Below are 10,241 nucleotides of genomic sequence, written 5' to 3'. Positions count from 1 at the left end.
GAAACTGAAATGCGTTGGCAGTTGCTTCATCATCAGCGCTTTTTACAGAAACCTATTTACTCGGCGATGCATGGACTCACAGATACCCGTAGACTCACATAGAAACCGATACTCACAGAGATCCAGAGACTTACATAAGCTTCATAAGACGCAGAAACCCACAGTCTCACGCAGATGACACAAAGATTCACATGGATATGTACTCATAGAGATCTGCAGAGTATAAAGCACCATGAGCTCCTACAGAGACCCATAGGCTCATGTAGAAATCCAGACTCACGCAGAGATCCGAAAACACAAGCAGACCCTTGTAGACTCACATAGTGACCCACAGACTCACACTGAGTAAATGTAAAGCGCTCTCAGTGGTTTCACCATCACCGCCTTCTACACCAGACTGGCAAGTGCCGCCACGCAGCTTCCCAGGAGAAACTGGTCCGGCATTATTGTCGTCAATCATCACCATCCCGACCAGAAGTTTCCTGTCATTATTTGATACACCTGCATGTGCCACGTGAGACTGAAACACCCGGGGTGCAGTTGTTCAAGTCTGGATTCATGAGCCGCCTCTTCCAGTGAGGCTGAAACAGGCCGTGATGAGAGCAGTAATGAGTGGTAGAACATTTGCTTCACTCGGTGAGCGCCTTGTGAGACTGAAGGTCTCTTTTTCTCTGCTCGTATCTCCTTTCCTAATCTATGCTCTGTTGTAACATGTATAAAGAGCGTTATAGCTCATCAGATTCCTCCAGTATAAATACATATTTTGATTCTGATCGGTGTACGTGTATACAGGATGTGTGTATCCATACAGGCATATGTACATTAACGTACATCCAAATATAGGTATGTGTACAGGTATGTGTCTAAACCAGTCCTGGACCTCCCCAAGGTCGACTCAGCCTCACATAAGTGCCTGTTGCGATGAGTAAATCAGCAATGGGGGAGACAAAGGCGGCCAGGAGTGGTGCTGCATCGCCACCCACCCCAACATGCGCCGTGCCAAGGTGCTCGCTCACAGCACTTGCCACAAGTTTGTTAAAGGCTATTAGGGCATCTTGATATTTGTTTGTGTACATTTGCAGGTATATATGTATACAGGTATTCATACAGGTATATATGTGAATACATACACGTCTGTGTGTGTGTGTTTATATATATATATATATGTGTGTGCCATTGCCTGGTTTCCGTTCCATCCTTCTCTATGCAAATAGTGACCGCATGCAAATTCTGTGGCGGCGAAAAATCACTTCTTTCAAAAGGTTCTCTGTATCCTTTTAGCCTCGCCATAATCTCTAATTTCCTCGACCAGCCAGTATGAACACTCATTAGACACAAACTACAAACACAAAGATAACCCGTATAGGCATAAAGACTGTTGGGGCAAGTGCTGTTAGCGAGCACCTATGGACGGCAATACCAGCACATGCACTGCATGGTGATATACGGTGAAACAACCCCTGTGGACCGATACGGCATGGGGAGGAATGCATTCATCCAACGGTGGGATCGACCACGTTTCTGTACAATATAATAATTAATTATTCTCATGATGCGCTGTAGTGGTGGTCTTAGTGTGCGGGTGTGTCTGTCAGGTTTGTTTGAATGGACGTATTTGTCTAACACGGCGGGTCAAATATCACCGTGTGCTTCCTAGAAACACGAGAGTGAACAATGCACAAGGTTTCGGTTGTGTTTTTCTCACTCGTTTAAGCAGCGCTCACAAAGCGGATCAGCTCTAAGCTGCTTTGTGCAATGCACCCATGCCCAGGTATGCGGGTTATTTTAGATGACAAGGAGCTGTGGTAGTTCGTACGATGAAGCTGGTGAGATGCAGTGTTGGATTGCCGGCCACGGCTAACACGACATTTCCCCACAAACGATCCTTATGACCATCCAGTATTGGATTTAAGATCCACATAATCACAAAAATACCCATAGACTGACATACCAAACCATGTAATGACTGTACATAGACATCCATAAACCCACGTAGAAACCCATACACTCCTCTTATAATCGACCCTTAGATGAGTATAGAGACCCACAGGATCACATAGAGGATCAAAGACTTAGAGGCCTACACACCTAATAAACTCATGACCAGTATGGCAAAGTATGGTCAAGTTTAAATTTTTAAGTTGAATTTTATTTAACCAAGTGAGAATGCAAAAGACCAGGGCGAGGCTCACTTGCTAGTGACCTGCATGGGTCACCGAAACAACGGAAGAAAAACTAAATACGGTACAGCGATGAAGCAAATATAAATGAGAACGTTTAAACAATCCCTATGGCCCACCGCAAAGAGAGGCCTTCATCCAGCAGTGGACTGACAAAGTGCTGTACATTATCTGCAATATAATTAGAAAAATACAAGTCTTGTAAATTTCCAACTTACATACCCAATATTCAGTATTCACACACTATGCACGATGAATAAGGGTTAAAGCAATTATCTACAGGACTGCATTTTTACATATAAATAGTTCATCAGCCTATCTATTGGCTTTCCAAAGCAATATCATGCGACAGCATTTGCTTAACCAAGCAAATTCTGGACCGGTTGTGACCTTCCGGGTCTCATCATCATCAGAGTTAAGCAAAGTGTTATTTTCAAGATTTACCTTTCCAAGGCCACTCTTGCAAACGAGGCCATCCTTTGCTCTTCAATTATCACCTGGTTCAACTGAATCATTTTTAACTTGGTTAAACACATTTCTTGGCTTTACAAAGCAAATTTTTGCTGGGTGAGCAAAAATTATCGGCAAAAACACTCAGTCTAAACTACAGGGCCCTGTTTATTCCAGTAATATATTATCATTATTACACATATTTATCTGAGAAAGCTTCACTGAATCTCATGACTCTTTTTAGGAGGGTCCTGCCACGTTTCTAGAGTAGGTGGCAATTAATGGTAAGTGCGGCACTATATTCCAACAGAGCCAATTCACAGGTAAATTATCACATTTGAACCATGGCACCCGATGGCTTACATTTGTGAATTATATCTCGGGACCTTTAACGTCCACTGCAAAGGACACCCACGGTAATGTACAGTATTGTATTTTTATTGTTTAATATTTCTATTATTTTATTATTTCCCTTCTACGTGACTTTACAGAAAGAACCAAGAATATAATGTACAGTATGTTGAACTTCTTTCGCACCGTACATAGCCAACCGTGCTAACCAGGACGGCCGCTGGATTTCAAAAATGAACCTCTGCAACAAGCGGAGACCGCGCAACCGTTCGGCCACGAACCACGGTCATTTTAAAGAAGCTGTGGGTGAGTCACTGCAGATTATATTTTTCCTCCTTACTCCATATCGCTGTTAAGCAATCTCAAGGCCCCCTAAGTCCTCCAGCTGGTCCTACCAGTTTTTATTCTTATTATTGTTAGTTTCCTGTGCAGCAATAATTCTACTCCATCAATCCGTTTCCGTCAGCTGCCCACAAGCAGTTGATATATTTTTCTTCCTGGTCAAGAGAAAATCTTAAGATAACCAAATTTACGAAGAACAAAAAAATTACCACGAAATTCCTTTTTTGGTAATTCTCATAGCTGAATAATTAACGCTTCCTAACTATATTTGTCTCTCCACATATAAAAATAAGAATTAAGAATGTTTTACATCACCCATCAGCCACACGGGTTTCTGTCAGTGCATTATTATCAGCTGCATTGGTTCAAATCATGTGTAGTGTTTTTATTTCACGCGGACAACTTATTTTTCTCCTGTGTCACTTTTTATTGAACAGAACTCGTCGCATTCGACACCCCCCGTAACGCCGTCGTGATTTTCCCACTTGCGCTGCTCGCTTCGCTCACTCCGCTTTCTCTCTCAGCCTCTCTACTGCTAGCCTGTTCTCTCTCTCACTCTCCTAGCATCTCCACTGCTAGCCTGTTCTCTCTCTCACTCTCCTGGCCTCTCCACTGCTAGCCTGTTCTCTCATTCACTCTCCTAGCCTCTCTACTGCTAGCCTGTTCTCTCTCTCACTCTCCTAGCATCTCCACTGCTAGCCTGTTCTCTCTCTCACTCTCCTGGCCTCTCCACTGCTAGCCTGTTCTCTTATTCACTCTCCTAGCATCTCCACTGCTAGCCTGTTCTCTCTCTCACTCTCCTAGCCTCTCTACTGCTAGCCTGTTCTCTCTCTCACTCTCCTAGCCTCTCCACTGCTAGCCTGTTCTCTCTCTCACTCTCCTAGCCTCTCCACTGCTAGCCTGTTCTCTCTCTCACTCTCCTAGCCTCTCTACTGCTAGCCTGTTCTCTCTCTCACTCTCCTAGCCTCTCCACTGCTAGCCTGTTCTCTCTCTCACTCTCCTAGCCTCTCCACTGCTAGCCTGTTCTCTCTCTCACTCTCCTAGCATCTCCACTGCTAGCCTGTTCTCTCTCTCACTCTCCTAGCCTCTCTACTGCTAGCCTGTTCTATCTCTCACTCTCCCAGCCTCTCCACTGCTAGCCTGTTCTCTCTCTCTCTCACTCTCCTAGCCTCTCCACTGCTAGCCTGTTCTCTCTCTCACTCACCTAGCCTCTCCACTGCTAGCCTGCCCTCTCTCTCTCTCTCCCAGCCTCTCCACTGCTAGCCTGTTCTCTCTCTCACTCTCCTAGCCTCTCCACTGCTAGCCTGTTCTCTCTCTCTCACTCTCCTAGCCTCTCCACTGCTAGCCTGTTCTATCTCTCACTCTCCCAGCCTCTCCACTGCTAGCCTGTTCTCTCTCTCACTCTCCTAGCCTCTCTACTGCTAGCCTGTTCTCTCTCTCACTCTCCTAGCCTCTCCACTGCTAGCCTGTTCTCTCTCACTCTCTCAGCCTCTCCACTGCTAGCCTGTTCTCTCTCTCACTCTCCTAGCCTCTCCACTGCTAGCCTGTTCTCTCTCTCACTCTCCTAGCCTCTCTACTGCTAGCCTATTAATATACACTCGGGTAGCTTCTCCACTGCTAGTCTCTCCATATCTCTTCTGCTTCTCTACTGCTAGCCTTCCGCTATACACTCTGCTAGCGTTTCTATTGCTAGCCTCTCACTATACACTCTGCTAGCTTCTCTACTTCTAGCCTCTCACTATACACTCTGCTAGCTTCGCAACTGCTAGCCTTCCGCTATACACTCTGCTAGCTTCTCTACTGCTAGCCTTCCGATATACTCTGCTAGCCTCTCTACTGCTAGCTTCGCACGCTCACATTTAGGATTCCGCTAGCTTCTCTACTGCTAGCCTTTCTCCCCTCGCCTCTCCAACCTCGCCCTTGCCTCCAGTGGGGGTTAAGCCATCACCGCTGGAGAGGGCGAGCTGTGGAGAGCGGGGACCTGGGACTTCTCTTGTCGTTCGTCTTGTCTTCACTCCGACCAACTCAACTCCCTCTCTCTCACGCTCCCCTATATATCCCCCTCCTCATTAATTGAGCTGGCGACCTGCCGTCGCTTCCGCCGCTATCGCCTCAATCTCCCGTCCACCTGGCGCCTGTTCCCCGCCTGCATTTGCAGCCGGCCAATCGCCGCGATGCATCTTCATTGGCCGTCTGCTTTCCGTTGCTCTCTCTCGCCGCACCTGTTCATCCCGAGGCGACCTCACCTGTCCGCAACTCGCACATGCGTGCACACCGCTGGCAAACCCCCGCGCGCGTTACTCCACTATACATGTGTAGTGACATAAGAAGGGAGGGGCTGCTGTAGGCTCTGGGTTCCCAGGTGGGTCCAGACGCGTAAGCCTCTGGGCGCCAGGCACTGGGTTCCCAGGGGATCCAGACGCTTTTAAGCCTTTGGGCGCCAGGCGTTGGGTTCCCAGGCGCTTAAGCCTTTTTGGCGCCGCCAACGGGGGGGGGGGGGGGGGGGGGGCTGTGTGTGCTCTGTGGGATGTCTGGTGGCGCACAAGACCCACCCCTCGTCGGACCAGGCATAAAAGGAGAGCTCCCTGGACGATCGGGCCCAGTTGTAACTCAAGACCCAAGACCCACGACCAGCCATCTGAAGACCCTGGGATGCTGTGAGAGCCAGCGCTGGGACTCTGGAACTCCCGACGCTACGACCTTGTGAGGGCGAGTCCAGAGCGTAGCCAGAGTAGAGTATCTAGGCTGTGTAGCTAGGCTGTGTACCTAGGCTGTAACAGAGTATCAGGACTGTTGGAGTGTTGTATTGTAATAAAGAAGTTACATCTACAAGTGTCTCCGGAACCCGTTACACATGTGTAAGTGGGCCTCACTGAGTCGCAGACGTACTTCTTAGAGGCAACACATTTCTTTACACCAACACGAATACACAAAGGGGTAGCTGCCCCTTTACCAGATAACAGCCAAGGGTGTTGGACCACCCGGCTAACTACACTAACACACTGGGAGTTAGCTACAACGGACCAGACCCCGGCTCGGGTCCCAGACCACGTGTTGGAGGCTTCTTCTTGACGTAGAACGTAGATCTTCAGATGACGGTAGCAACAACGACTGCGGCCCCTGCAGGGACCCGGCTTATATGCTCCCGGGTCGGGGCCGGCTCCGCCCTTGGCCCCGCCCACCTTCGAGAGAACTCTGGCTCTCTTTCTCGACTCTTCTCGAGACAACCTTCCTCCGGACACGTGACCACCCCTTAGCCCCCATCTGGAGGCCCCCTGTAGACTTGACCGGTCACGTGCCGTTGGGGTCAAACAGAGCGCCATGGCCTGGGGTAACCCTAACCCTGGGCTTACACTCTCCCACTCCCTCGGGTAGGAGACAGCACTGCACGCCACGCGTGGTGCCACTGCGCTATCCCAGCGCTCACCAAACCCTCACTCGGGCTGGTACTACACCCACCTGTGTAGTTGTGTCCGCCCAGGATACTTCACTTCTCTTCCCCTTACCCTTATCTTAACTATTAATCAGCTAATCCCCCCCCCCCACTCCTTGGCTCCTCCCCCCCCTCTTCCCCTATATAATCACGGTTCTCTAAACAGCTCTCTTTATTCACTACATTAATTTTGCTGTGGCGGTTCCACCTGAAGACGGAGGCTTGTGTTGCTTCCGAAACGTCGTGATTAAATTTAGTTGTTTTCATTTTATTTTTTTATCTACGTGACTTTACCGGAAAAAAAAAAAGTAAGTACACCTATGGGGTGTTCGCGATGTGAGTACATCGCACGTCGTGCCCCTCTAGGGTCGGCACCATACAGTGACATCCGCGATATCACTACACATGCAAACAATTCTGGAATAGCTTCGACAGTGTCTCGTCAGCAAAGTCAGACTTGTTTGAACCAATGCCGTTATATTAACTCCTTGATGTACATCGGCAAGGACCCTCTCTATAAAAAATGGACCAACACATTCCTGCGGAGGGAGCTGGTAGGAACGTTGGGTTGCTCGGTCAATGGCGGCGTGGTGTATTCCGCAAATATGCCCGACTGTGAGGGCGGGCACAAGCCGGCGTGAGGTTAAACGTTGAGTTTTATAAGGGCACCACGGGGTGACCAGCACCTCCCCTCCCCACCCAGCCCCCCCCCCACCCCTCACCCAGCCCCACCCTCCCACCCCTCAACCCAGCCCCACCCTCCCCACCCAGCCCCTCCCCACCCTCCCCAGCCCCACCCTCCCCACCCAGCCCCTCCCCACCCTCCTCTCCCTACCCAGCCCCTCCCTCTCCACCCAGCCCCTCCCTGCACGACGGATGGACGGACACAATAATCCCCTGTGGGCTGGTGTAACCAGGAGGTTCCTTCCAGTATAATTTTACATGAAATTATACACTGTAATACATAACACGAAATAATAATTTAGCATATTTGTGTAGAATATTAACTCGTGGTTTGGTAATGTGTGTACATCACCATGCCACCCATACAAGTTATGTGAACACGTATGCATTAACCTGTACAATGAACCCGAAACCAAAATCTGAGCCCACTGAGAGCATCAAGACAATGGATCATGTAATACAGAGGGATTCATGTCTTGCTCGATGTATTCTGGAAAGCTACTACGCTGGCTTGGCATAGAAATGATCAAACATTTAAAGACAAAAACAAGGAAGCAACATTTAAGTACTTATCGTCCTTTACGGCAATTGGAAACCCTAAGTGCTACTCACGCACGTGACCTCCGCAGTATCACGTGAGGACTAAACACGGGACCAGAAGGATGATGTGGTGAGAAAATGTCACTCTCGTCACGGCGATCCGGAAAGTTCCGGCTAAAATTAAGGACTAGCCATAACTGTAACGTGTACAACCCATTTGTCAATCCACTGCTGGTTGAGGGCCTTCGTGTGTTGTGTGGGTCATGGGGGTTGTTTGACAATACTTCACCACGTCCATCGGTTCCAGTTGGTGAATGACTGGAGCATGAACGTGGATTGTGCTGCACTGCTTTTTCCTGAGCTGCAGCGGCAGCCTACAATGCCTGTTACTATGCACGGTGGTCGTTCATCCACGCCCTATGCAGGCTTAACGCTGCTTGGCTTCTGAGGTCGGAGGATACTTGACGCATTCCAGGTGATTTTGTCATAGGGAGAAAGTACAGAAAGTATTCACACCTCCGATTAGCACGATTGGCTGCATACTGCGCGAAAAGAGTTAAACATATATATTTACACTTTTGCAGGAGAGTAAATCTACACATGCTCGTACATGTATGTTTGGTCAAATAAATACCCACGACCCGCGGGGTGTGGGGAAGCCCTCATTCAACGGTGGACTGACAACGGGCTGTACGTTATTATACGCATACCATGTCGGGGTTAGTGTGTATGGATGTCACCTTCACATGACCCCTGCCCCCCTCTTTGCACTCCACCAAGGGACACGAGAGTGAACAATGCACACAAGCTCATGGTCCGTGTTTGTAACCTCGATGGGCACCCTGCAGTATGATGCACACTCAAGCGACTTCATCAACCAAGGACAGTGACGGAGTGACAGCCAAGGAGTGGAATGCGGCAGAGAGCACGTACATCGGGGGAGATGGAGTGATGAAATCATCTCGTGTGGCAGGTGCTTGGTATAGTATTACAGGCCACTTCTGAAAAAGAGCTATATAGCTCAATTGACCTTACCTGGTAAAAATGTTGTATAGTTTAAATAAAAAACTGGTTGAAGGTTTTACATTGCAGGATCATGAGAGATGGTGGTGGCGACTTGGGGAGGCCTTCATTCAGCAGTGGATTAACCATGGATGACTGATAAATGCACACACGCATTTAATAGTACATGCCTGTGATCCAGAGACTTGGAGGTAAGGGTTGGTGGAGAATGCAGAGATGAGAGAAACGCCCTATCTCGCTGGTTTGCGAGGAGTGGCCAGGAGATGGCAGTAGAGAAAAGTGGATCCGTGAACCTGTGCGTGTGGACTTTGAGTATTATCCCCTCGTTTGCATGGGGGGGAGGGGGTCTTCTTTGGGAACTCCAATTTGCTCGCACACACAAAGTGCCCCTTGTAAACAGACCTGGTCAAGCAGTCCAATGCAGGACCCTCCTGAAAAAGAGTATTGAAACACAGCGGGGATTTCTAAACATATACATTGGACTATTAATATTCAAATATTACAATCCTGATTGAATAAAAAACATGATAATGAATTACCAGACTAAGTTAGTGCATACAAAAACAAATGGAGCACTGTACTGCACAAATAAAGTTAAAACACGTGTTACCCAGAAGAGAACAATCCTACAAAATCGGTTGTTGGACTGCACTTAAAAACTATGACGCCTATTTATGCTCCCCATCTTCACCAATCCGCATTGACCAACGTGGTGAAGTATGGTGAAGTGACCCCTATCACCTACATGGTGTGCAGAGGCCCTCATCCAGCAGTGTATTGACAATGGGCTGTGAACTATGATTGTTATATAAGTTGACATTATGCGAGCATGTTAACAATATATGTTTACCAATAGATAGCCCAAGTCTCAAGATCTGGTATTGTTCATGAGGGTATGACCATTTCCTTGTGAGATGAAACCAGAGGTACCACAGAGAACGCACACACGCGATGTGACACACGCGAGGTGATACACGCAAGGTGATACACACGAGGTGACACACACGAGGTCAATGCAGAGAGGTGCCGCTTGACCAGACAGATGAAACAAAACACATTTATTTATGTTAATACATTCGTATAACCTCAACTCCAATTACAAAAGTAAATTCACTCTTATACAGTATCTATCACACGCTTAGTGGTGCTGTTTGTTACTGGTAGGTTGGCATTGCGGACCTTTTGTTCCTGTGCTCAGCAACCATGGTTAAACAGTGAACCATGCGAGAGGCGCATAA

Source organism: Lethenteron reissneri, chromosome 48, assembly GCF_015708825.2.
Source record: "Lethenteron reissneri isolate LAM-NWPU_2019-01 chromosome 48, ASM1570882v1, whole genome shotgun sequence".
NCBI lineage: Eukaryota > Metazoa > Chordata > Hyperoartia > Petromyzontiformes > Petromyzontidae > Lethenteron > Lethenteron reissneri.
This window is presented reverse-complemented; position numbering follows the sequence as displayed.